Source organism: Gekko japonicus, unplaced genomic scaffold, assembly GCF_001447785.1.
Source record: "Gekko japonicus isolate JY-2015 unplaced genomic scaffold, Gekko_japonicus_V1.1 scaffold2141, whole genome shotgun sequence".
Lineage (NCBI taxonomy): Eukaryota > Metazoa > Chordata > Lepidosauria > Squamata > Gekkonidae > Gekko > Gekko japonicus.
Window position 1 is genome coordinate 134,747 of NW_015160286.1, and position 26,190 is coordinate 160,936.

At 48.6% G+C, this 26,190-nt stretch overlaps 1 protein-coding gene across 1 annotated transcript in view; it reads left to right on the forward strand.

Moving 5' to 3' along the window:
• The first annotated feature begins 909 nt into the window (after window positions 1-909).
• LOC107114318 (fatty acyl-CoA reductase 1-like) overlaps window positions 910-26,190 on the forward strand; it is a 156,462-nt gene continuing 131,181 nt past the window's right edge. The window contains exon 1 of the mRNA XM_015415766.1: window positions 910-1,108. The gene's annotated coding sequence lies outside the window, so the exon portion shown is untranslated. The remainder of the gene's footprint in view (window positions 1,109-26,190) is intronic.

A 26,190-nucleotide genomic window follows, 5' to 3' on the forward strand; every position in this document is an offset into this window, starting at 1 on the left:
CATCACCAAATTCCTAGAAGTCCAAGACGTGGCCAGTTATTCCGAAGCAACAAGTGCACTTTGGTATTGCCCAGTCATGGGATCCCCAAAGAAGACCGCCTCTTCTTTTTAACCCTGCATGAAGTTTTTCAGCCCGCACTTTCTCTTTCCTATCAGACCAGCTCAGCCAATAGCGGCCACAACCAATCTGTGACCTCAGAGCAGCACAGCCAATCATGACCAGGGATTCCCCACCCCCCAGACTTTCATGGTGCATGACAGCATAGCAGCCTGATTTGTCCCAGCTTCTCTGCCACCTAATCAGTAGAGTAACAGGATGCTTACCCTGACACTGACAAAGCGCAAGGCCTCAAGCAAGGCACCTATCTTTTCTTGCCCCATCAGTCAGCAGAAGATAATCCCTCCTAGTCCCACGCAACAGGCTCGCAGGCAACAGAGGTGGGAAGGCATTGCGGCTGGATAATGAAGCACTGGCTACTTCTGCGGCAGGACCTGGCTGGCTCTGCTTGCTGAGTTCCCATTGCTGACAGCAACTCCAGTCAGGTGGCGTCCCAGGTAAGAAGCAACTTTTTTGCCTTCGGACATCTCAGGGGGCAAGGCTCGGCCCCCGCCCCCAACTGGCACAAATATTTAACTCCGTAAAAGGGGGGGGGGCAAACACAGTTCATTTTTAATGTGAATTTTGTTTTGCTGAAATCCACTGCAAACCAAAGTGTTGATCCGGTCATTTAAAGGCAGGCAGGGAGGGCGAGGGCGGGGGCGGGATCAATCTTGCCAAGGGGCGGGCGCGCGTTCCCTCTCTCCCAGGCGCCCTCCTCCCCTGGCTAGAACAGGTGGCTTGCCCGATTCTGTCCGGCTCGCGAGGAAGCGGTCTTTTTCTTCCCCGGCCCCTCCCCGCCGCTCCGGCGGCTCCCTCTCCTCGCCGGCGGGCCGCCACGGGAGCGGCAAGAAACATCCGGTCTGTTGCAAAGCGGGGCGGCGCTGCTAAGTCAGGAAAGCGCCGCTGCACGCGTCGGAGCCGCTCTCGCTTGCCTCCCGCCTCGCCCGCTCCGCCAGCTCCCGGGAAAGCGGTCCGGACAGCCCCGTGGAGCGAGCGGCCCCGCTCACGGTAAGCCCCGCCGCGTGTCCTCCTCGCTTGGGCGCTGCGGAGCCCATCTCGGCGGCGCCCGCCCCGAAAGCAAAAGCCCGCGTGGCTCGACAGAGGAGCCGGTGTGGCAAGCGGAGCTCCGAGCCCGGCCCCACCCGTCGGCTGTCGGCGCTCGCACGGCGTTGCCCGCGGCGTGGAGCGGGAATCCGACGTGCGGGGTAGGGGGCGGGAGGGGGCTCCCGGGGAGCTCCGCTGCAGACGTGCTCGAGCGGGGAGGAAGCAGCCGCCGGCCTCCCCCCCTCCCCGGACTGCGGAGAGGTTGCTCGGGAGCCGGAAGGCGAGCTGAGCCCATGCCCGAGGTTACTGGCCGCCGCCGCCGCCGCCTGCACGTGTGAAAACGAAAGCGGCGCACACGTGGCAAAGGGCGCCGACTCGCCGACCCTGGCCGGAAAGGAGGGAGCGGAGGTCGGGCTGGATGGGGTGGGGTGGGGTGGAAGCGGCTGCGCAGCCAGACGTCGGAATCCTCTGGCGTTGATACCCACCAGGGGGGTCCTGGAGTTCTCCCGGGATTGCAGCGGATTTCCAAACCCCTGGAGAAATGGCAGCTTTGGGGAGTGGGCTCTGTAGGTTTGCCAGGTCCCCACTGGCGGGGGATGGAGGGGGTCGGGTTGCCAGATCCAGGCTGGGAACGGATGGAGATTCAGGGACGGAGCCTGGGGAGGAGAGGGACCTCGGTGGGGGACAGTGCCGGAGTCCAAAGCATCCGTTTTCTCCAGGGGACCTGATCTCTGTAGCCTGGAGATAAGATGTAATTCCAGGGGATCCCCAGGTCTCACCTGGAGGCTGGCATCCCTAAATCTCTGGCATCCCATCCTGGCTGCCCTCCCCAGGTGCTACCCCAAATCTCCAGGAAGTTCCCAAACTGGAGTTGGCAACCCGAGGTTTTGCAGCTGAGGGTCATCCGGAGTTTAATGAACTTGCAGGAAGGGTACTTTGTGTGAGCGACTGGCATTAGAAGAAGAAGAGAAGAGATTGGATTTATACCCCGCCCTTCACAACCCAAAGGTGTCTCAGAGCGGTTTACAAACTCCTTTCCCTTCCCCTCCCCACAACAGACACCCTGTGAGGTGGGTGGGGCTGAGAGAGCCCTGACAGAAACTGCTCTTTTTCAAGAACAGCTCTTGTCAGAACTATGGCTTGCCCAAGGTCATCCAGCCAGGTGCAAGTAGAGGAGTGGGGAATCAAACCTGGTTCTCCCAGACTAGAGTCCGCACACCTAACCACTACACCGAACTGGCTCTGTGAGCGAGTGACAAGTTGTGAATGAGGGATTTGGCTACTGCTTAAATTAGTTTGCTCTGGAGCCGTCCTCCCTGAGCGAAGACAAAGATGTGTGAGCCAGAGGCTAAAAAAACTGGGAGCTAGCTCGCACTAACTCGGCTTAGAGGGAACACTGCTGAGGAATTACACGACTTGAAGGTTGGCAGTGAGGAAATTAAAATTGTGGAAGATTCCCTGTTCCTTGGCTCCATCATTGACCCAAAGGGAGAGTGCGCCCAAGAAATCCAAAGGAGATTGAGACTGGGAGGGGCAGTCATGAAGGAGCTGGGAAAGATTCTCAAATTTGCAGATGCATCCCTGGCAACTTGCAGCAGGTGAGAACGGTCCTCTGACAGCTTGCAATTGAGAGATCTATCCTGGTAACGGCTTTCTGTTGGCTCAGTGGCTTTTCTTTCTGTATTGAGAACTTCCGCCCCACAAGCCACAGAATCCTGGCCGTGGGCTTGCTCAGTCTTGCCTTGGCCTGCCTTCTCACCCAAGGCCTCTTCCCTGCCTTCTTGGGCTCCCAAGGCAATCTGAAGTCAACGGGAGGAGGAAGAGCTTGATAATAAGTCTGCCGTTTCAGGCAAACTTGCCTTCTTGCTCGCTGTGCTTGGCCTGTCCCTAAACCCTGCTTGGTCTGTGTGCCATTTCCTGGCCCTTTTGTTCCCCCTCCATGCTCAAGTCCTCATTTACTCCAGTTTGGTGTCGTGGTTAAGTGCACGGACTCTAATCTTGGAGAACTGGGTTTGATTCCCCACTCCTCCACTTGCACCTGGTTGGATGACCTTGGGCAAGCCGTAGCTCTGATAAGAGCTGTCCTTGAAAAAGAGCAGCTTCTGTCAGAGCTCTCTCAGCCCCACCCACCTCACAGGGTGTCTGTTGTGGGGAGGGGAAGGGAAAGGAGTTTGTAAGCCGCTCTGAGACACCTTTGAAAAGTGAAGGGCGGGGTATAAATCCAATCTCTTCTTCTTACTCCTCATTGCTCAGAAGTGCATACCGACCTCCCATACTCATTTGATGCTTCCGCCTGAGCAGGATGGCTCTTCCCCCCCCCCAATATACCGTATCCTCCCTTGCCTTTGCTCCCTTCTCGGTCGCATTCCTCCCCATGTCTCTCTTTTATTTATTTATTTATTTATTTATTTTTCATATTTATATCCCGCCCTCCCCAGGTGGGCTCAGGGCGGCTAACAAGGGCAGGACACAGCCATGCCAGAGTAAAAACATATAAAAACATAATAAACATTCAACATTAAAACCACTGTGCTCAATTCGTAACTGATGTCCTAAGTCCAAGATGGTAACTCCAAAGGTACAGATGGTACTCCCAAAAAGTATGTGTCCAGTGAAGATGGCCAAAGCTCTTCTACAATTTCCAACGTCTTCCTTGGGCCTCGTTGATGCATCCTTTGACATACCTTAACGGTGGTGGTATAATGGGACGGCGGCTCCTACTCAAAGGCCTGGCGGAAGAGCTCCATCTTGCAGACCCTGCGGAACTGCATAAGGTCCCGCAGGGCCTGGATCTCCCCTGGGAGCTCATTCCACCAGGTAGGAGCCACCACCGAAAAAGCCCTGGCCCTGGTCGCAGCTAGTTTAACTTCCTTGGGCCCCGGGATGACTAAAAAATTTTGGGCCCCGGACCGTAGTGCTCTTGGGGGAACATGTGGGGCAAGGCAGTCCATCAGGTAGATTGGACCCTGGCCATAAAGGGCTTTATAGGTAAGAACCAGCACTTTGAAGCGGATCCGGTACACTGTCAGCAGCCAGTGCATCGCTTTCAGCACAGGCTGGATATGGTCCCTCCGAGAAAGTCCCATCAGCAGCCTGGCTGCAGCATTCTGCACCAGCTGCAGCTTTCGGATCTGCGACAAAGGCAGCCCCATGTAGAGAGCGTTGCAGTAGTCTAGCCTTGAGGTGACCGTCGCGTGGATCACTGTGGCTAGGTCTTCTCGGTCAAGGTAGGGGACCAACTGCTGCGCCAACCGAAGATGATAGAAGGCTGATTTGACAGTGGCTGCCACCTGGGTCTCCATTGTTAGAAAGGAGTCCAGGAGCACCCCCAAGCTCCTAACCCTAGACACTGGGACCAAAGGCGCCCCGTTGAAGGTCAGGAGAGGGAGCCCTAACCCCACACCGGTCCGACTCAGGCCCAGGACCTCTGTCTTCGCCGGGTTTAGTTTCAATTGGCTCATCCGGAGCCAACCAGCCACGGCCTCCAGCGCCCGATAAAGGTCATCGGGACTCGAGCCCGACCGGCCGCCCAGCATCAGATAGAGCTGGGTGTCATCTGCATATTGATGACACCCAAGCCCATAACTCCGGGCAATCTGGGCAAGGGGGTGCATATAGATGTTAAATAGCATCGGGGACAACACCACACCCTGCGGCACCCCACAATCAAGGGGGTACCTATGGGATCGCTGGTCCCCGACCGCCACCCTTTGTCCCCGACCTGTAGGAAAGAGGCAAACCATTGAAGGGCAAGCCCTTGAATCCCCACGTCGACGCAGTGGGACAGCAGCTGATGGTCGACCGTATCGAACGCGGCCGACAGATCTAACAACAGCAGTGCCGCCACACCTCCTCGATCCAGATGCCTTTGGAGATCGTCAGTCAGGGCGACCAAAGCCGTCTCAGTCCCATGGCCAGGGCGAAAACCGAACTGGAAGGGATCTAAGACTGAAGCGTCCTCCAGAAAGCTCTGTAGCTGCAACGCCACCGCCCTCTCAATAAGTTTGCCCAAATAGGGCAAATTGGACACCGGCCGATAGCCAATTCGGCTGGGTCCAAAGATGGTTTTTTTAAGAGAGGGCGGATCATCGCCTCTTTGAGCGCACTCGGAAACTGTCCCTCCAAGAGGGATTTGTTGATAATCTTCCGCAGTGTGCCTCGTAGCCCCTCGTGTCCCACTTTAATGAGCCAGGAGGGGCACGGATCAAGGGCACATGTGGTTGGGTGTACAGATACGAGCAGTCTGTCAACTTCGTCCAGACTGAGCGGACTGAAACACTCTAAACCCGGTACCGAAGACATGCAAGGGGCCTCAAGTTCGCTCACTGTCTCAGTTGTGGCGGGGAGGTCGTGGCGAAGCGCCAAGACTTTATCTGTGAAAAAGCTCGCAAAAGCCTCACAGCCAATATCCAATTCCCTAACGTTTCGCCTGCCCTGTGGCAGGTCTGTCAAAGTCTGAATTGTCCTAAATAATTGGGCCGGGCGTGAGCTTGCAGTTGCAATCTCAGCCGCATAGAAATCCTTCTTAGCGGCCTTAACTGCCATCTCATAGGATCTCAAAAACGTCCTATAGGATGCTCTTGTAGCCTTGTCGCGAGTGCGACGCCACCGTCTCTCTAGCCATCTCAGTTCTCGTTTCAGCTGCTGCAACTCCTGGGTGTACCAAGGTGCGCGCCTAGCACGAGTGCGGAGAGGACGCCTGGGAGCGGTCTCGTCGATGGCCGTGGAGAGTCAGACATGCCAGTCCTCCACTAGCTCATCCAACGAGCCACCAGGGGGCCTCGGATCCCGCAGAGCCATCTGGAACAGCACCAGGTCCATTAGGCTTCGCGGGCGAGCAAAAATCTGCTCACCGCCCAAACAGGGTTGAGGTGGAATATTCAGACGGGCCTTCAGGGCCAGGTGGTCCGACCATGGCACTGCCTCAGCAGTGATCCGGTCCACCTCCACCCCCGCCGCAAAGATCAGATCGAGCGTGTGACCGGCCCGATGCGTGGGAGCCGAGACAAGCTGAGAGAGTCCCCGCGTCGCCATGGCCCGCAATCTCCACAGCTGGGAGCGCTCTGAAGGAGTAAGCCTCCCGAATGAAAATAGCCACCCCTCCCCCCGCCCCCTATTCCGTGATTGGTGAAGGACCGAGTAGCCCGGGGGGGCTAACTGGGTAAGAGCCAAGGTCTCCCCATCCCTCACCCAGGTCTCGGTCACGCACGCCAGGTCCACCTGATGTTCAATCACAAAATCCCGTAGGATTGTGACCTTGTTATTAATGGACCTGGCGTTACACAACACCAATGACGGAGGGGTGTCCATCCTGGCCCCACTGCCAGCCACCCTTGGGATGGGCCGTTGGCTGGAAGGTCACCGAGCTCTCCTGTTTCTCAGCATCCTTCCCTTATAACTCTGCCTAGACCCACCGCTAAACTTCCCCCTCCCCAAGAGCATCGGGATCTGCTGCTCAGACATATTTAACACAGTGGCCATCTCCGAAAACATCAGACCGCCAACACTGGAACACAATACAGCAAATATATCTGTTACCACTACTTGGCATCAGTACAACCTCACCAGACCTAGTACACTCTCTATTGGTCTTGTGTATAGGAACATTGCTTCTATATTCACATGCCTTCTCCTGTGATGTCTTTTGATAACATGCTGTGTCTTGTTTCCTGTTGCAAGCCAAATGGTGAGGCCACATGGCCTCAATAGCCATGCCATAAACCCACATTCTTTCACACTTTCATGCCAAATGCCAGACCTCATGGCTACACTTTCTGGCCCACTTGCGACCAGTCATGTACACAATGAAGTAGCTGGAGTTTGGGTCAGATGACTGCAGGCGGGGTCCCAAACTTATAGCCTATTCCCTCACGCAGCTATGGCAACCAAAAATTGGGCACACCCATGCCCACTCGCAATTGGCTGATGGTCACATCTAATTTGTGACTGGAATTGGGGTATAATTGTTTGATCCCTATGGGAATGAGTTCTTCTTCCTGTTCTCCATTATTTGTTTTATTGCACCTGAAATGCTGCCTCTTGAGAGACAAAGAGTTGCTTTGTGACTTGGAGCACATGGGTGTGCAAAAATGGGATTTCCCTTCAAAATCCCTTGCACTATTCTGGACTATGGATGTTCCTGATGTGGTAACTATGTACCTTCAATGTATAGTTAAGGCAAATTGCCCTAGCCTTTGTTATTTTTCTAATCTCTGGTAGTCTATGCTAAACTCTGTACTGAATAAAGATCCTTCTTTATTGCTAAATTGTCTTTGATGTTGTAACTGAATTCCAAGTCTAAGTCTTTTGCCTAACCCTGACCACATATGCTACCTTGGTAAGAGTGTGCATCTCTGGATAGAGTTGCTACTGTGTTAAATCCCAGATGCTAACTAAGGGTTGGAATCTCTCCCTTAGGAAAGGCAGGGACTAGTGAAAAGAGGTTCTGGTGGCAAATAGTTGTGAAGACCAGAGATGGTACAGACTGTCTCGTGGCTTGTTGTTTAATGTACTGAAAAGTACAGGATTCCCTCCCATTCCTGGACTGGCCTGGGTGGGCTAAATCCCTGTACATCTTGTGCCTCCCATTAGTCATCCTTCCTTCCCGTCTCACCTTTCCTCGCTCATGCCCCTCCGCCTCCGCTCCTTACTGCTTGGTGGGAGGCAGAGTTGTACAGGTGTTAGTTTGCCCCTCATGGCATGGCAGGCAGGCAGGTGAAGGAGGGAAAAGGGGCCGACACCTGAGGATTGATTGGGGGGGGGGGCTTGAGTGGCTGTGCCTTGGCATAACTTCAGGAGAGATTCATTTGGTATAGAACTGGGGTGTCAAACTCATTTCTTATGAGGGCCGGCTCTGACATAAATGAGACCTTGTCAGGCTGGGCCATTCGTGCCATAAAATGTAATGCCAGGTAGCAGAGATACAAACTTTATAAAGAACACAAACCCAAAGATTTTTTTTTACTTAAAATAAAAAACTTGCTTAAAATATTACCTCTATAAGCTGCAAACCTACTTTTGATTTTTTGACATTCACCACAGCAATCTCATGCTCAGAGTTCTGAGTCTGGGACCCAGGTTAAAACATGAAATGGCTGAGTGATTAAGAGAGTCCGGCGAAGCAAGCTATGATGCAGCAGCAGCAGCAGAACTGGAAGCTGGAGATGGCCAGTTCCACTGCAGGCTTGATGGAAGCCCTTGGGGGCCTGATGTGGCCCCCGGGCTGCATGTTTGCCACCCCTGGTATAGAAGATATACATGGTGTTTCAGAAGGAGGAGTTTGAGATGGTGGGCAGAGGGTGTAAGCTCCTTGCCCATCTTCTTGTCTTCTGATAGTTCAAGATCAGCAATATTTTGAATTAATTTGGGTCTGCATCATTGGTGGCATATGGCGTAGCAGTTGGTCAGCTAGCCAGCCACAGTTGGCTCATGCTCACAGTTTACTGGATTGGTGGGGTTCTGGGTGCCCCCGGATCTCAGCTGCTGCGCACAGTTTAAAACTGAGCACATTTGTAGTTGCCTTTCTTGCTTTCTGGTCACAGCTGAATTATGGTGACCCCAGAGAGTTTTCAAGGGAAGAGACATTCAGAGGCGGTTTGCCATTATCTGCCTCTGCATCATCACAACTCTGGGATTCCTTGGTGGTCTCCTAGCCAGGGCCGACCCTGCTTAGCTTCCGAGATCTGACGGGATCAAGCTAGCCTGGGCTATCCGGGGCAAGGAGATCTGAAGTATGGATGCTGCTTCTATACCTGCATTTGTCATAAGGGTGGATTGAATTGCAGTTCTCGGGTAGTAGAACAAGGCAATTTGCATTCCAGTTGGAACACTCTTGACTTCGGGAGTCAGGCAGGCATGGAGGGGAAACTTCCAGAAAACACACCCCCAAAAGCCGCATCAGAAAATAAGAGAAGAACTAAAAACCTAACAAGTGCCCAGGACCAATACTGATTTCCAGTGTGCAGATCATGGTACTGGTCAAGCCTTTATCTCTTCCTCAAGAGAATTTAAAATCAAAATGTTCCAAAAAAAGAATAGCTACCCGGAGTTAGAGAACCGCAGATCAGAACAGCAGATTATTTTACATTCCCCTGGAAGAGCTGATTGCTTGAAATGTGTCGGACTGTTCACATGAGAATAAAGTATCTGTCTCATTTGCTTCTTAAGATTTTGGGGGTTCCCCCCCCCATAATAGCAGAGAGATAAACCACATCCCTTCCTCCCACAGTGGGATTAAGGTTATGCTTGCACCCTTTTAAATATCGTTAGTGGGGTGGGTCCATGGGGGAGGGGAGAGCGGTGAGAAAGCAGTGTGGAACACTTGCAGTGTGGCACAGAAATATTGTTGCATGCTCCATTAAAAAGCAAAATTTAAATGTTTTTGAGAGAGCGGCTTGTGATTGATGCTCAGTTTGCCGCTTGAGCGGAAGAGTGATGGGGTGTGTAGCAAAAGTCCTCCTTATGCTTGGCAGTATGATAGAAAAATCTGTCCTGGAGTATTGGATTGTGTGTAGGACTCAAAGCGAGAGAGGGCGATGGAACTGGCTCTTCAGCTTGGAAGACATCTGTCAAGTTGTGGATTTGTTTTGGAGTTTTTGAGTTAATCAAGCAGTGGTTCATTTTTACAGGGTTTTTTTAATTATTTAAACTGCTGGTTTTGTCCCTGCTTCAGCTTAGTGGCAGAGTTATGCGCAAACCTGTTCCAAGATTAAAATCTATAGGCAATAGGATGATTAGAAACTGTATTTCCGCTTAGTCATTCTCCTGTTGCGTAGCTTTAAAAGATCGTTTTCGTGCATACCTAAACAAAAAGCCTTCTTTTCCAGGGTGACATTGTGGGATCATACTGAGACAGCAAACAACCCTAAGTTTGGGCTTGAATCCAACTAGCTTTCCTGCTGGTGAAAAGGAAGGAGGGGTCCCCTTTGACCCATCCACAAAACAGGCTGCTCTGGGGATCATGGGGTCTGCTTATGGGGTCAGGCCTGGGTCTGTACTAAGAAGTGTGATTGGGTGCGATTGAGTGGGAAAGTTGGCTCGATCCAAGACTTTGTTTTGTTTTAGTTTGGGCACATGTCTTTGAAAAGTTGTTATTTATTCACATGGTGTCACTTTGTGCATATGCCAAGAGGGGCTAGCTGTTCATTACAGCAATGATGTAGACGTCTCTTCGTAACACTGAAAGACTGGAATTAGAATAGATAAGCAAACACATTCTGCTGTCTATTCTACCGTACATACGTGCATCTTTTCTTTTCATCCTGGCTTCTACAAACTCCTGAAAACTGTGGTGTGGTGGAGGGTACTGTGTACTCTCTGCTAGATACTCCTCTCCTCCTCTTAAAGTGATATTTCCTTAGATTCCCTGGAGAGAGGGAAAGGTCATTTCAATTAGTCTAGGTCTGTGGTGTAGATACTCCAGAATACGGAAGATGCCTTTGCATTCCAATCCACAAAATTAAGTATGTGGGGAGAGATCACAGTACCTTTGCTGTCTCCAAGGCCATAATAACATTTCACTTCTCCAGTCTGACAGATCTCCTAGACAGGAAAACTCACCAACAGTTACATATTTATGTTTCCCGTCCAAGGCTAGAACTGTGCTTGGAAAATGTGTTTTAGGATAGGACACTGGAAAGCACCATTCAAGAAAATGATGTATGAAGCAGTCTATTTACAAATAAAGGTCATGTATCAGTCAAAGCAAAAACTGTGCAAGAGAGCTAATTCTTGATCATCTGTGCTTGTCCAGACCAGACAAGAGAACACATTGCCAGCTCAGAGGCTGTGGCTACCTTGTTCCTGGAATGGTTCCTGGAAAATTCTGGAAATATTTGGGAGTAACTCAGAATATCAGGAATCAGCATTTTAAGGCTCCCAGGATTGTTTTTTTAAAAAATTACTGTGTGTGTATCAGTGTCTTCTTGCCAGGGCTTGATATCAATTTGCCAAGTTGGTTCAGCTTGGATTCTGTGCTTTGAAGTTGGTTCTGTTGGTCTTGCAACATGTATCCTTTGTTCAAGTTGGTTTGCATTGGATTCTCTGGTTCGACATTGGCCCTTTCCGCACTAACATTTAACTCCGGGGAATCTGAGCAGTCCAGCCTTAAAGCTTGACTTTGGATTTGTGTGGGTGCCCTCTGCACCATTCCCCCCCCCTCCGGTTTATTTATTGTGTATTCTGCGTAAGCATTCTGCATCTACATCCAAAACAGGTATTTCTTGCTTAATTGGGGCTGGCACATCACTTGTGACCTGTGGGGGACGGTGTCCAAAGTTTTTTTTAAAAAAATCACGGAATTCTCCTATTGCAGCTGCGCAGTACTGTCCAACAAGCACCTTCCATTTAAATCCTTGTGGTTCAGGTTTTGTGCATGCCTTGATATATCCTTTTCCATATTGCCAAGGTCTAGGGGATTCTCTGCTGTGAAAAGGGGGAAAGACTCACACACTCTCGTAATATGGGGGAACATGTTTAATGTTACAGAATGCATGGAAGAACCCACTGACACTGGCATTGCTAGCTGTGATAGTTGGCAGCATGTGTGTGCATGTGTGCCTGCTGCAAAGTTGGCTGCAACTCCCCCATGCTTTGCACAGGGCTACACAGTCCTTGCCTTTGCCATTGCTCTTCCAAATCATGTCTGAGTCTGGATTTCCCCCTCCCTTTCCTCTATTGTTGAAGAATCTGGTGTGTGTGTGTGTGGGTGTGTGCTTTCCATAGTGCACCTTCATACTATTCTGTCCAGTAACCACCTTCCATTTAAATCCGCCGTGTTCAGCTCCTAGTAGAGTAGCTGCTAAGCTGCCTTTTCTTATTGACTTGCTCTGTTGGATCCCCCCCATTCTTTCTTCACAAAAGCATGAAATGGAGACCTGTTTTCAAGGCTTTAGGCTTCCCATCCCAGTCTCTCTCTCTCAACATATCATTCTGCACTAACGATCCCCTCCCTTTTCTGTGCATTCAGTAATGAGATTTATTTATTTTTTACCAATGAAGGGGGAGATGGTATCTGAGCGACTACCTGGGCATGCCTAGCTTGGAGTGGTGGACAGCCAGGCAGGTGAGGGAAGGGAGGGAACTGAGGCAGAGAAGTCCACCCCCTTCAGTTCACAGTTTCTGGGCTTCTCAGGGCAATGGTGAGGCGGGAGGGCCACGGTAGAAGCAGAGCCAGGATCCTGCTGAAGGGCTGGCGAGGGGGACAGGCTCGGGCCAGCTGGTCATTTGTATGCTAGGCGGTGGGCACTGCTAGCACAGTGTGCACCTAGCTGCTCACTCGCTCTCTTCCTTTTTTCCTATGGCAATCCAAGATTAGCAATAAACTGATAACGCAAGACTAAATCAACTTGTCAAAAATGCATTGTATGCAGATACTGAGGACAGAATTCAAGCCTAAATTCAACACACATCTTCTCGGAGAAGACAGCTGACATGAAGGCAAATGAGCCACTAAAACATGTGATGTCTTCTGCTCAGAGGACAAACTGCCTTACGTGGACTCAGACCATTGATCTATCAAATATTGTGTACTCTGACTGGCCATGGCTTTCCAGAGTCTGAGGTTTTTCATATCATCTGTGTCCTGGTCCCTTTTTTTAAACTGGAGATGCTGAGGATTGAACCTTGGACCTTCTGTATGCCAAGCAAATGGTCTGTGATGGAACCACAGCCTCTCCTCTGATAGTTGTGAAGGAAAATGCTCTCCAGCTACTTTGTGTTTCTTTCCACAAATAAATGAAGTTACTCTCAATTCCAGAGGTAGTGGTAGACTCCTTACTGGACTTACTAGTGTATATAGTAACTGTCTTTGTTCTGCCTACAGTCACCCTTTGGAGTCAGCATAATTCCATTCATGCCTATTAGTTTAAAACAACAAGAAGAGAAGAGATTGGATTTATACCCTGCCCTTCACTTGGAGTCTCAGAGCGGCTTACAAACTCCTTTCCCTTCCCCTCCCCACAACAGACACCCTGTGAGGCAGGTGGGGCTGAGAGAGCTCTTTCAAGAACTGCCCTTTCGAGGACAGCTCTAGCAGACCTATGGCTTGCCCAAGGTCATCCAGCAGCTGCAAGTGGAGGAGTGGGGAATCAAACCCAGTTCTTCCAGATTAGAGTCTGCGCACTTCGCCACTACACCAGACTGTTGCTTTGAGTTCAGATTTAAATTGATTCAGACTCTTCTCAGTTTCCTGAATCTGGATTTCAGACTCTTGAGGTGGAAATTTCCCCTTTTAATCTGTTTCCAGTGATAAAGATACAAGTGTATGGGGAAAACCACAGGGCTTTTTTTTCTGGGGGAACACGCTGGAATGGACTTTCAGAATCTCTTCGACAAAATTCTTTAAAAAATGTTTAAAAGTTGATGAGTTTTCAGTATACAGATTGAAAACTTCATTTCCTTCTTGAGAGTTCTGGCACCTCTTTTTAAAAAAAGCCCTGTGTAAGAGTATGCTTCTTTAAAATAATTGTCTTCTCTGAGCATGTGCTGACTTCCTGTTCTGGTCCACAGGACTCCAGAGTGCTTAACTGTAGCTAAGTCTTCAGTGGTGTGGTTGGGCAGCTGAACTGTGAATCAGGCAACTGCTAGTCCAATTCCCGTGAGGGCTGTGAACTTGCTAGATGTCAGTTTTCTGGGGAAATCTGAATCAGAAAAATTTCCAGTTCAAGTTTAAAGAAAGAATTTTAAAACGTAAAGAATTATAGCAAAGAAAGGCCAATGCACTGTGTACAAGTCGGGGCTGTGCTCAAGCACTGGGGTTTGTCCATGTTTCATAGCCCACTTTCAGCCCATTTAACATGATTTATTTACAGCACAGCAGCCCTGACCAACAGATTTGATGATGAACAGACTATATTTACATATGAGGGGTGGAAATTTTTCCACTGAAAAATATACCATCAGAAAATGTCCCGTTTTGGACCATTTTCCATCCCTACGTCACTGCTGGGTGCAAGCAACTCTTCTTTCAGTTTTAGCCTTCCACTTTCAGTATGAGAATGCTGGTATTATCACACTGCCTCAGCATTACAACACTAAGATACAGGGTTTTTTACCAGGATTATTGAGGGCCTGGTTGTGCAAAAAGAAACTTTCTCCTGTGTGAAACATAGTTTGAGTCCAGTGGCACCTTTAAGACCAACCAAGTTTTATTCAGAGTGTAAGCTTTCCTGTGCAAAGGGGTGGCCAAACTGTGGCTCGGGAGCCACATGTGGCTCTTTCACACATATTGTGCAACTCCTGGGAGGCTCCCCATCTATTTTCTCTCTCTCTTTCTTTCTGTCTCTCTTCCTTCATCCCTTCCCCATCTGTTGGCTTTGTTTGTTCCTTGCTCGCTCTCTTTCTTTCCACCTCTTTCATTCTTTCTTTCCACCTTAGACACATAAATATCATTAGCAAACAAATATCATTGGACAAATAAATATCATTATCAATATCTGTTTTTATTTTTGGCAGTCTCATTTAATGTTTAAAAAAAAGCAAAGTAGTATATTTTTCAATAAAAAGAACCTTGAGGTTCTCAGACATCTGACATTTATTCTGTGTGCCTCTTACGTTAAGCAAGTTTAGCCACACCTGGAATAAGATCTCCTCAGGGGCTACTTACAGGGAAAAAGAGGGTGGGGGGAAAGCCCCTTAGGAAGGGCCACTCACAGCCAAGATGCTCAGAGCTGAAATTGGATCAGGTGGCTGAGATCAATGGATAGCAGCAAATTAGCATGTACATGCAAGAGTGAACAAAAAGATGTGAGAATGAAGCTAGAGTCCAGCAGTACCCCCAAGACAAACCAAGCTCAACCCAGTGTCCATGGGAGAACAGATTTCTCCTGCATGGTGACAGGTGCATGGCTGCTGTCATGTCTAAGCTGGCCTGCGAGAGTTCCCCAGGATTTGTTGCCCAGGTACAGTTTGCCTTGGAATATGAGTGTACGTAAGGAGAAGGGGATGCAGTTGAAAGGAGAACAGCTGTTTGTGATGCCACGCATCTTTTGACACATGCCCTTGTGTTGTGTATGTAATGGAATGAATAATTGTATGAGCTTGAGCCTGACGCAAGGTATTGTAAACCGACCTATCAGAACAAGGGAAGTTCTGGAGGGAAGCAAAGTGATTGGTCTTTATGTACAGTTTCTGATTGGATCTTATCTGACATGTGGGCGTGGCTTGCCAAGCCCGGACTGTTTAAAAAGGAGCCTGTTGCTCCATTGTTTGTCTCGTTCTGGTTCTTCTGACTTCATGTTCATTAAAAGCTGTTATCACTGTTCACCTGCTGCCTCGAGTCTCGTATCTAACACCTTGTATGCCGTGAAGTACTTTGAACGTTATAAAAAGCAGCGTAAATGCTCAGTATTGTTGTGATTCCTCCCTACCCCTTGCTTCCAGTTCTCCATGGAGCTCAGGTGACATACCATGACCTAGGCTTACCTTCTTGACAGCCTTGTGAAAGAGGTCAGGCTAAAAGGCGATCCTTGGCCGTGCTGCCGTCTTGCCCTGGGACGCCCACTCTTCCCGGTCCAAGCGCCGATTCGGTTTGCTGAAGCAATTTCTCTCCGGCTGCAGTTGTAGCCGATGTTTCTACAGAGGCTTTTGTTTTCATTAGCACCAGGCAATTAGTGAGGGCCATCAGCACATTTCATCAGTAATTGTTTCCTTACCTTGGCATTCCCTCCTACCCACTTCCCATGAGGATCCAAGCATGTAGACTGAAGGAATTGCTTGCCTGCTTGCCATTTGAATAAACTAAGAGAGCCCTTCTTTGCTTTGGGCAGTAGATTTGGTGATCCCAAGAATGATAATTCAGGGCAGTAAGGATCTGCTTGTATAGTTGTGGATTGTTCTGCCTGGCTGAAGTCGGCAGGGTCTTTGAGGTGGTTGTGACAGATGATAGATCCGCCTTGCCCTTCCTGGCTATTATAGTCTTGCCAGGGTAAGATTAGGATTCCTTTGGCCCGAACTGTAAATTACATCCTTTGTGGAACTCAGCTTGCTTAGACCTCTTAATGAAGTTATGTGGTGAAAAGTGCCGTCAAATGGCAGCCGACGTATGGCAACTCCTCAGGGTCTCTAAGGCAAGTGACAAACAGAGGTGGTTTGCCACTGCCTGCGTCTCCATAGTCATGCTGGGCTTCCTTGGTGGTCTCTCATCCTGGGATAACCCCTGCTTAGCTTCTGAGATCTGATGAGTTCAGGCTAGCCTGGGCCATTCAGTTCAGGACAATGGAATTATAGTGACATCTTATTTTGAAGCAGTTCTCCTTGATGGGATATATGCACTTGATAAAATGATCTTAGACTTCACCTGAAGCTTTTCCTCCATATTCTGTTTGATCCGTGGCCTTCAACATGGTGGATCCCTTCTGGCAAAGACAGTAGGGGTTACAAGCATGTCTCTCTGATGGTATCAGACCTTTGTGTCTGTTAAGATGCAAAAAGTTTCCATCAGAGAGGCAGAATCCATTGGGTGGCCCCTAGCTTGTGGCGTGCCTCAGGGTTCTGTCACTGACTTTGCTTGCTTGCTTGCTTCATTTATACCCTGCTTCTCTGCCCCGTGGGAGACCTGAAGCAGCTTTTGCTATTCCTCTCTTTTGCATTTTATCCTCCAGTGAGGTAGCTTGGGCAGAGAGTGTGTGTCTTGTCCAAGGTCATCCAGCAAGCATCCATGGCAGAGTGAGGATTTGATCCCAGGTCTCGTAGACTCCAGCCCAGTACTGTAATCATTATACCGCACTGGCTCTCCATGCTGCTCAATATGTACTTCCAACATTTAAATAAGGCCATCTAAAGCACTGGGTGTCATCAAATATGCTCATGACACCCAGCTCTCCATTCCTTTAATTAAGCTTCCACACACAGATACCTCTATTCTGAATCAGTGCCTGGACCCTGTTGCTAGGGGGTGGGGGAGGGAGTCAAGCTGAAACTGAATCATACCAAGATGGAGGTGATGCACGTTGGTGGAGCAGATTTTTCTAGGTGGGATTGATTTACCAGAACTTGGGTGGCTTAAAACTGTCTGTCAGATCATGAACAAAGTCTTGAGCGCCGTCTTATCCGCCGCCGCCCCGCCCCCCATTGTGGGAGGCAGCAAAGAAGGCTTTCTTGCCACTGTGTGTAGTATAAAGGTTTGTCCTAAAAGATCCATGCTACCATGGCCTTGAGGATGAATTGCTGTAACAGGCTGTACATGGGGTTGCCCTTGAAGACAACCCAGAAGCTTCAGCTGGTGCAGAATGCTGCCACTCATTGTTTGGTGTAGTGGTTAAGTGCGCGGACTCTAATCTGGGAGGACCGGGTTTGATTCCCCACTCCTCCAATTGCACCAGGCTGGATGACCTTGGGCAAGACGTAGTTTTGGTAAGAGCTGTTCTTGAAAAAGAGCAGTTTCTGTCAAGAGCTCTCTCAGCCTCACCTACCTCACAGGGTGCCTGTTGTGGGGAGGGGAAGGTAAAGGAAAGGAGCTTGTAAGCCGCTCTGAGACTCCTCTGGGTAGTGAAGGGTGGGATATCCAATCTCCTCCTCCTCCTCCTCCTCCTCCTCCTTCTTGTTGGTTTGAGCATACCACCCCAGTTTTGAAGTATCTTCACTGGTTTCCCATTAGTTTCAATTCTTGGTATTAGTTACTGACTTTTATTACCCCAGGGCCCACATCTCTGGGGGACTGCCTGTCCTGGTATAGGATCCCAACACACTGAGATCGGTCTGAGGTGCCTTTATTATTTATTTTATTATTATTTTATTAAGGTAGGGTTTTTTGACCGCCCTTCCTCACTTGCACAGGGCTCAAGGCGGTTCACAACAGGTTAATTCGGTACAGTGTAGAATAAGTTAAAACCGCAAAAACTCAATCTTTAAAACATTCAGAGCGTTTAAACATTTCAAAACATTTTGGAAACAAGGTGGCAGTGCTGGCATTCGGTCGTGGGGGTGGGGGAGGGTGCCAGGCAGATGGAAGGAACGGGGAGGGGGGGAGAGAGCAACTATAAATGTTTTTTTTTTTGTTCAGTCGCACAGTCCGACTACAATAAATAAAAATAAGCCATATGTCAGCACTCTGTACCTTTCCTCACTTACATGGGAAAAGCATCTGACTGAGTGAGCGGGGGGGGGGGGCTTATTTTGACTGTCAGCCTCTATAATGATCAGAGGAGGTGCCCTTGACGTGAGCTGTGACTCACCAAAGTTCAAGCTGGAAGAAAGTGCCTTCGTCTTTAATGTGTCACTGGTTTTTGGTTTTGTTTGGCTGCTGCAGACAAACACACAACGAGCGACCCATTTGGAATGATCTTCAGAATCGCTTATTGGCTTCAGTGGCTGGGGAAAGGCAGCCTGCCAGCATCTCCTCTGCTGCTGGGTGTGCCATTTTCCTCCCCCCCCCCTCTCTCTGTGTGTGGGGAGGTTTCTGCATTCCATACGTAGATGCTGTCATGGGGTGGAGCACACATCAGGGGGTTTGTTGGGATCAGTAACCCAGTTCAGAGTTTGAGCAGGAGGTTTGGAGCTTGTCAAAATGAAGGCTTTCCCCGTTCCTCCCTCTTACTTCACCAGCTTCCATGAGCTCATCAGTGAGCACAGAGGTGGAATTTCAGGTGAATATCCTTTGAATCCTGTCACTTTGTTCCACTAGCAGAGATGCTTTCCTATGGTGGAAGATGCATTGCCTCGGCGCAAGACACTCAGAAGCGCATCTTGCCAAGAGGAAAAGCCTGCTCCTCCCAGCAGAAAGCTCTTCTGCTAGTGGAAGGAGATCTCCTGAATCCAACCCAATGACAAGGAGGAATCACGGAACCAGAGGAGTTAGCCGTGTTAGTCTGTTGCTGCAAAATAGTAAAAAGCCCAGTAGCACCTTTAACACTAACACACTTTATTGTAGCATAAGCTTTGGAGAAACACAGCTCTCTTTGTCAGAGGGAACCCGCCATGCATCTGACGAAGAGAGCTGTGTTTCTCGAAAGCTTATGCTACAATAAAGTTTGTTAGTCTTAAAGGTGCTACTGGGCTTTTTACTAAGGAGGACTCAGTTATTCATTCTTTCTACGCTCTGCAAGTACAGTCAACAGTGTAGTATGTGGGCTCCGTTCTCTTGATATGCCGCATAATTCAAAGTTGTCATCTGAATTTAAGGAGTTGTCTTGTGGTGTACTGTTCCGTTCAGTGTGGCCTGCTGTTCTTAGCTGGTGTCGAATCTTGGCAAATGCTCCATGACTGTGGACGTCAAATCCAACTCCCTAGCTAGGCATTTTTCTTTGGCCTCCTGCCTGTGAACTCTAATGATGCCTAGACCAGACTTGGGCCTTGTGCGTGACAAGGCATATAGCCACACAACGGCCTTAAATCTCTTCTCTGGGGATCCCGTGATGGTTACCTCTGTTAATAGCGTAGTGGGAGCAGGCAAAGGATTCAGTCTCAGCAAAAGAGAGAGGCCTCCAAAGTGTTCAGTAGCAGTATAGCTTCCCAGAATTCCCTGTTCCGTATGATGGGGGGAGGGGGAGGAGTGCTTGCTGAAATATTTTTCTTTCCACACGATGCCAAGTAATAGAACTCTTGGTACTGCTTTGTCGCCTCTCTTCCTTTTCAACCCTGTTTAATTCTGCCTGCTTCTTTTAAAAGAGGGGTCCCCAACCTTTTTGAGCCTGCAAGCACCTCTGGATTTCTGACACAGGTGGTGGGCGCAGCCACAAAATGGCTGCTGTAGGAGGCAGAGCCAGCCAAAGTATGGCCGCCGCCACTGACTTTCAGTCATGCAGTGAAAATCCTCGTGCTATAGCGGCAGCTGCTGCCAAAGCAACATTTTTAAAAATCTGCTCTGCAAATCAGGTCGCCAGTGACTAGTCAGAAAGAAGCCTTCGTGAGAAATACCCCACTTGGCCTCGCCCACTTTCTAGAAACATTGGGCAGGCACCAGGAAAGGGGTTGGCAGGAGCCGTGGTGCTCCTGGGCACCGTGTTGGTGACCCCTGTTTTTAAAAGATGCTAGAATTGGACGGAGCACAACAGTCGTGGGGTTCGTGGTGTGTCCCTCCTTATGGGTCTTGACTCAGCAGTTGACTAGTGGTTTGGCTGCATATTCTGTTCATACAGGACTGCAGTAAGATCCATCAGTACTCAGTGCGCCTGAGAACACCCCTCAGAATATCCAGCAGTTCTATGAAAGTCAAACTGAGGGGGAAGTTCCCTCGAGATTGAAAATGTGGGGGAACTCCCTGCACCACCAGCAGAGATTAAAGTAGTCCTACTGCTTGTGGCAACTAAAAATTGCTTCCAGGTGCCCTGACCTGGATAGACCAGGCAAGCCCGATCTCGTCAGATCTCGGAAGCTAAGCAGGGTCGACTCTGGCAAGTAGTTGGATGGGAGACCTCCTTGGTATACCAGTGCTGGGAGGTGGGGGCAGGCTTTATTCAGCCACCTCTCTGAATATCCTCCAGGCCCCCAGTAGGGGTCAGTCACCAGAAGTCACCATGAAAAATACAAAATACAAAAAATACCAGAAGTCACCATGAAAAATACAAAATACAAAAAAAAACAGAACTAGTGACGCTGACCGGTACAAGCGCTGGTCGGAAGACCGAATATGAATGTGAGTCAGATTAGAGCGGTTTTGCTAAGCTAAAAAGAAAGCTCCCCCACCCCACAGACTAGAGAGTAAAGCGAGCGGGGAAGGGGCCCCTCCCATGCGCACAAACTCACAAGCGAGATCGGGGGGGGAGCGGAAGTAAAAGCGGAGAAAACTGCTGGAAAGACTTACCAAAGCACGTATGAGCGCATATTCAGAGACTTTAAAAATTTTGGCGAAGGTAAACAATCACTAAAGATGGCGGGGAAGAGGAAGGAGAAGGAGAAACTTTTAAAAATGAAACCTGCTGAGAGTCCACGACCAGAAGGAACCACTGAGTTGGCTAAAACGATGGCAGAGTCCCTGCGCCCCCTGCTGGAGCAGATGACTAACCTCCAGGAGCAGCTGTCAAAAATGAATCAATGTATCACTACTCAGCAGACACAACTCAACGAGACTCTTAAAATCACGGAACAAACAGCTGGGAAAGTGAAAGAGGTTGACACCACTGCTCAAAAGGTGAAGAAAAAGGTAAAAAAAATGGAAAAGAAGCAAATTTGAACAGAAGAACAGCTTTTACAATTACAAATGGAGAAGGCAAACCTGGTCCTTCGTTTCCAGGATGTCCCAGAGATTAAAGGAGAGAATCTGAAGCAAATGATGAGTGAAGCATTGGCTGCAGTGACAGATTTGAAGGCGGACTATCTTATGAGCGAAATGGATGTGGTCTACAGGTCCTATTTCATATACATAAAGAAGAATAATCTCCCTGGGGAAATTGTAATGAGATTCTCGAAGAGACACGTGAGGGATTGTATCCTAAGAGCGATGGCGGGGACACCTTTGAAAATTGGGGACAGTACCATTCGAATTCTGAAAGATATCCCATTTGAAATAAGACAATGGAGAAAGAAATACAAAGATTTAATTCTTCAAACAAATGCCATCAGCTACCGGTGGATATATCCAGAGGGCATAACTTTCAAACTTCAGGATAAAAAACAAAAGATTGACTCTGTTTCCAAAGCACGGGACTTTTTGAGAATCCAGCTGGGTGAGCCAGAGGAGGTGGACAAAGAGGAAAAGGACAGTAAGTCCAGTGGCGAGCTGGACTCAGGGTCTTCTGGAGAGGACTCTCTGTCCGATAAGGGGGCAGAGGCTCCTAAAAGTCCTTATAAACTGCGGAAAAGACAAGAAAAAATGAGTGTTGAAGTACTCTGAATTGTGCCTTTGATAATATTGTTTTTAACATTGAGATGCTGAGGGGTCTTTTTCCAACAATTAAAATTAAGACTTAAAAGTTATAAAAGCATGTCTGACTAAGTTCATAAAATGTAGTGTTTTACGAGATGGCATTGTATACAAGCTAATTTGATGAACTCCTATCTTGGGTTTTTAGTTAGTAGTGGTTATCTCTTCTTTCTCCCTTAATGTAGTTCCCCTTCCCCTTTTTCATTGTAGTTTGTAGTCCATATATAAAATGCAATTTAAAAAATCTGAGGGGCCAAAATAAAACACAAAAAAATTGTTTCCAGGTGAGCAGACAGAGAAACTTTACCAGAATTGGTGGCTCCTTTCTTCTGTGGGATCTACAAATGACTAACAGGTGGGAAGGCAGACTTGTGTTTGATAGAAATTGTTGCGGATGTTTCCATGCCTGTAAGAACTCCCCACAAGTCCAATATGAATGACTGTCCCTTGCAGTCTCGGTGCTTGCTGGACTGCGTTATCTGACTGCCTGATCCTCAATACCCTCTCTCTCCCTGATCCCCGAAAGAACTGGGTTGCAGTCTTTTTGGCTTGTGATGCCACTTCTGCTCTTTGGTCTGATTCCTGAAGGCAAAGTCTCAAGACTTAACTCTCCTGGGTACATGCCAATTTTATCTGCCACCCTGTGTGCGTTGCTAATTAATTAGCACCCCATTGCACAGCTCCTCCTCCGCCTCCTCCTTCTCTCCCACATTTGTTTTTGGAGGGATTAGCCCTTTCATGAAGCAATTATCTGGAGAGGATCAATAGCTACTGGTAGAGTCACTGAATATTTGTATAAGTTTAATTCTTAATTAACTGACAGGGTGACATCCCAGCCTCCTGGCTGCATGTGGCCTAGATCTCTAAATAAGTGATTCCCAAAACTGTGTGCTCTGAAAGGGGCTAAAATGGGGCTTGAGAAGCTAAGTACCCCCCACTTTTTGCCTGTATGAGGAGGATGCATGGTGCATCCTCCCTCTCTCCATGGACAGTGACATCACCCCAACAGATTTGGGATACTTTGAGATCCCACAGTACAGCTCACAGGCCTGGGAGACTCCTAGAAGCCTTGTCATGGCTAGAAAGCACAGTCTTGTCCAAAATGGAGGAGCAGGTCTATTGGGGACCATCTTCAAAGCCTTCCATGTTCCATCATGGCAGCTACAGAAGACCAAAGTCAACAGATATGGAGATTCTAGATGCCAGTGAACTCCAAGCTTCCTTTTCAAGCTAGTAGAGGAGGATCCTCTTGCCTTTATGGTGCCCCTCAAAATCTGGCACCCTAGGCGTGCCTAGTGGTTGGGCGAGCTTCTGGGCACATGGATTTTGGTCACTGTGTGACACAGTGTTGGACTGGATAGGCCATTGGCCTGACCCAACATGCCTTCTCTTACATTTTTATGGAACACACCTCAGAGACTTGTTTCAAACCTGACTAGCCACTGAAGAGGTCCAGCAGGTGATGATGGATACCAGCCAGTCTCACTGTCACCTCTTATGCTGTCTGCCCCAGTTGCACAACCAGGTCTTGGCGTCCTGCTTTGGTTGGCTGAATGGAGAACCAGCCTTGCAGGACAACCAAAATGATCTGGCATGCCACTTTTCAACATAAAGGGGCGAGGAGAATGCCTGCACATTGTTGTGCGACCCTTTGTCAAGAAATAAGAAATATCTTATCTCTGTGCATAAGAGTGAGTTGTGCTTCCAACTTTACCCAAGCGAAGTACTATACCCCAGGTGATCAAGTGTTCTGAGGAAACATCAATCTAGATTGAAAAATGGGATTCTATTTTCGTTTGATGGCATTATGGAAATATTAGTCTACTAGGAAAAAGGCCTGTTGTGGAAATAAATACAACGGCCTCTAGAAAGAGGCTCTGGGCGGCCTTGAACACTCAGTGTCAATTTGCTGTGGCGACCTCAGCAGGGTGTAATGACACTGAGTCCACCATTTTCTCCAGTGGCACTGATCTCTGCTACCTAAAGAACAGTTGTAATTTTGAGGGATCTCCAGTCCTCACCTGGAGATTGGCAACAGTGATTCCCCAGAAGGGAATAGTTGGTTTGGAGGGTGGAGTCTATGGCTTTGTACCTGTCCAAGGTCCCACGCCTCCTGAAACCTCACCCTCTCCAGGCTCCATCCCTCACAACCCCAGGAATTTCCCACCTGGAGTTGGCAACCGTATCTCCTTCCCAGCCAATCATCAACCTACCTTTATTTCCCCCTCACTCTTCAACTTTCCACCCCCAACACACCTGCAGCCTCTCCCATGCTCTGAAGCCCTGGCTTCTACGTCACATTGGCTATCATGGGGGCCACCTCAGCAGCATATAAGGATACAGAGCTCACCATTTTCCCCAGGGGAACTGATCTTTGCCATCTGGAAAGCAGTTGTAATTCTGAGTGATCTCCAGCCCTCACCTGGAGATTGGACACATTTTACCTCAGAAGAGCAAACTTTTTAGAATGTTAGAGGCAAAAGCCAATCAAGTCGCATATGCAAACGACCTCTGTGTTCCGAGGCAAAGGCCAATGAGGCTGCATATGCAAATAACCTCTGTGTTCTGACTGGCTGTGGGGGGGAGAGGAAGAGCAAAATGTTTAGAATGTTGGAGGCAGGACTCAGGCAAAGCAGCCAGTGGATAGGGAGACCCTCTGAATGACAGATCAGAGAGCGAACTGATTTTGGAGCGTGTGGAATGTTCTAGAGAAGTGCCACCACCATTCGGCTTTTATTTATAAGGGAGATACTGGATTGCAGTAAAAGGTATTTTAATGAGATTTTAGGTTTTTAATATTAATGTAACCTTATCGATGGCCTCATTTGACTTAACAAAAGACACTGTTCCTCTAAATTTTATTATCTGTGAGGGTAGTTTTCTGATTGTTATCCAAGTACCTCCATTAAGAAATGGGACTGATGAGTCTATCTCCATCCATCAATATCTGGCCTAATGAAACACAGATTCTTGTTGAAATGAGTAAGTTGTCTTGTCTTAATTCCAACTCTTCCTCTCTTCAACTCCCAAATCAATTTTTATGAGATAAGGAAAGCATTTACAATCCATTGGAATAAGGACGATGCTAATGCTCCCTCTAAGCTGTGGTGTCTTGTGAGCAAAAATTCTACTTGGTGAGCTACTGGCATTAAAGTTGTGAGCGAGTAATTTGGCTGCATAAGTGAGTTTGCTCTGGCGCCATCCTTCCTGAGCTAAGACAAAAATGTGTGAGCCAGAGGCTAAAAAATTGTGAGCCAGCTCACACTAACTCAGCTTAGAGGGAACACTGCCCAGGGCAGCCTGATCTCATCAGATCTCGGAAGCTAAGTGAGGTTGGCCTTGGCTAGTATTTGGATGGGAGACCTCCAAGGGATACCAGGCAATGGAAAACCACCTCTGAATGTCTCTTGCCTTGAAAACCCAGTGGGGTCGCCATAAATCAGCCATGACTTGATGGCACTTTCCACCACCAGGACAGGAGTGATGAATCATGTGACTACTCTGCTTTAGAACCCAAGGTTTAAAATAAACAAATTATATAGACATATTAGATTCCCTGGCCTTATTATTTCAATGTTTGCATGTTTTATATACCCTGTAAGAGTATGTGTTTAGCAAGTGAGCAGAAATATGTAAGCACAGCTGTACTGGATTAGACCAAGGCTTCAGAATCCAGCTTCTAGAATGGGCCACCCAGATTCAGGAAGCCCACAACAGGGCATGGAAGCAGCAGCCCCCCCACACACACACCCTGGCTGCCCTGCAAGATCTGCTTATTCAGAAATGCCCCGAAGAAGAATATTCCATTTAGCCACCCTGGCTGATAGCTATCAACAGATCTGTCTTCCATTTAAGCAAGTGGCCGTCAGCCCCTCTTGGGATAGTGAGTTCCACAAGTTAAGTCCGTGTTGTGTAAAAGAAGAACTTTCTTTTTGTCTGCCCTGGGACATCGTTGCCCTACAGCCATTGCTCAAAACCAGATTATCCTGTGTGGACAAGACAATCCAGTTGCAGATGATTTGCTATAATGCAACGATAGCCCACTATCTGAATGACGAGTGGCTGAGTTTGCTACTGTGCTGCCTGTTAAATTTCATTCGGCAACGCTGAGCTCTCCTGTTATGAAAAAGGGATTGGGGGGGGGGGATCTCGCTATGCATTTTTTTCTGTACTATTTATCTCAAAGCTTCTCTGTTCTCTTGGCTCACCAGCTGTTGCCAGTAGAACAGCTGGCTGTCCCTGCTCTGAA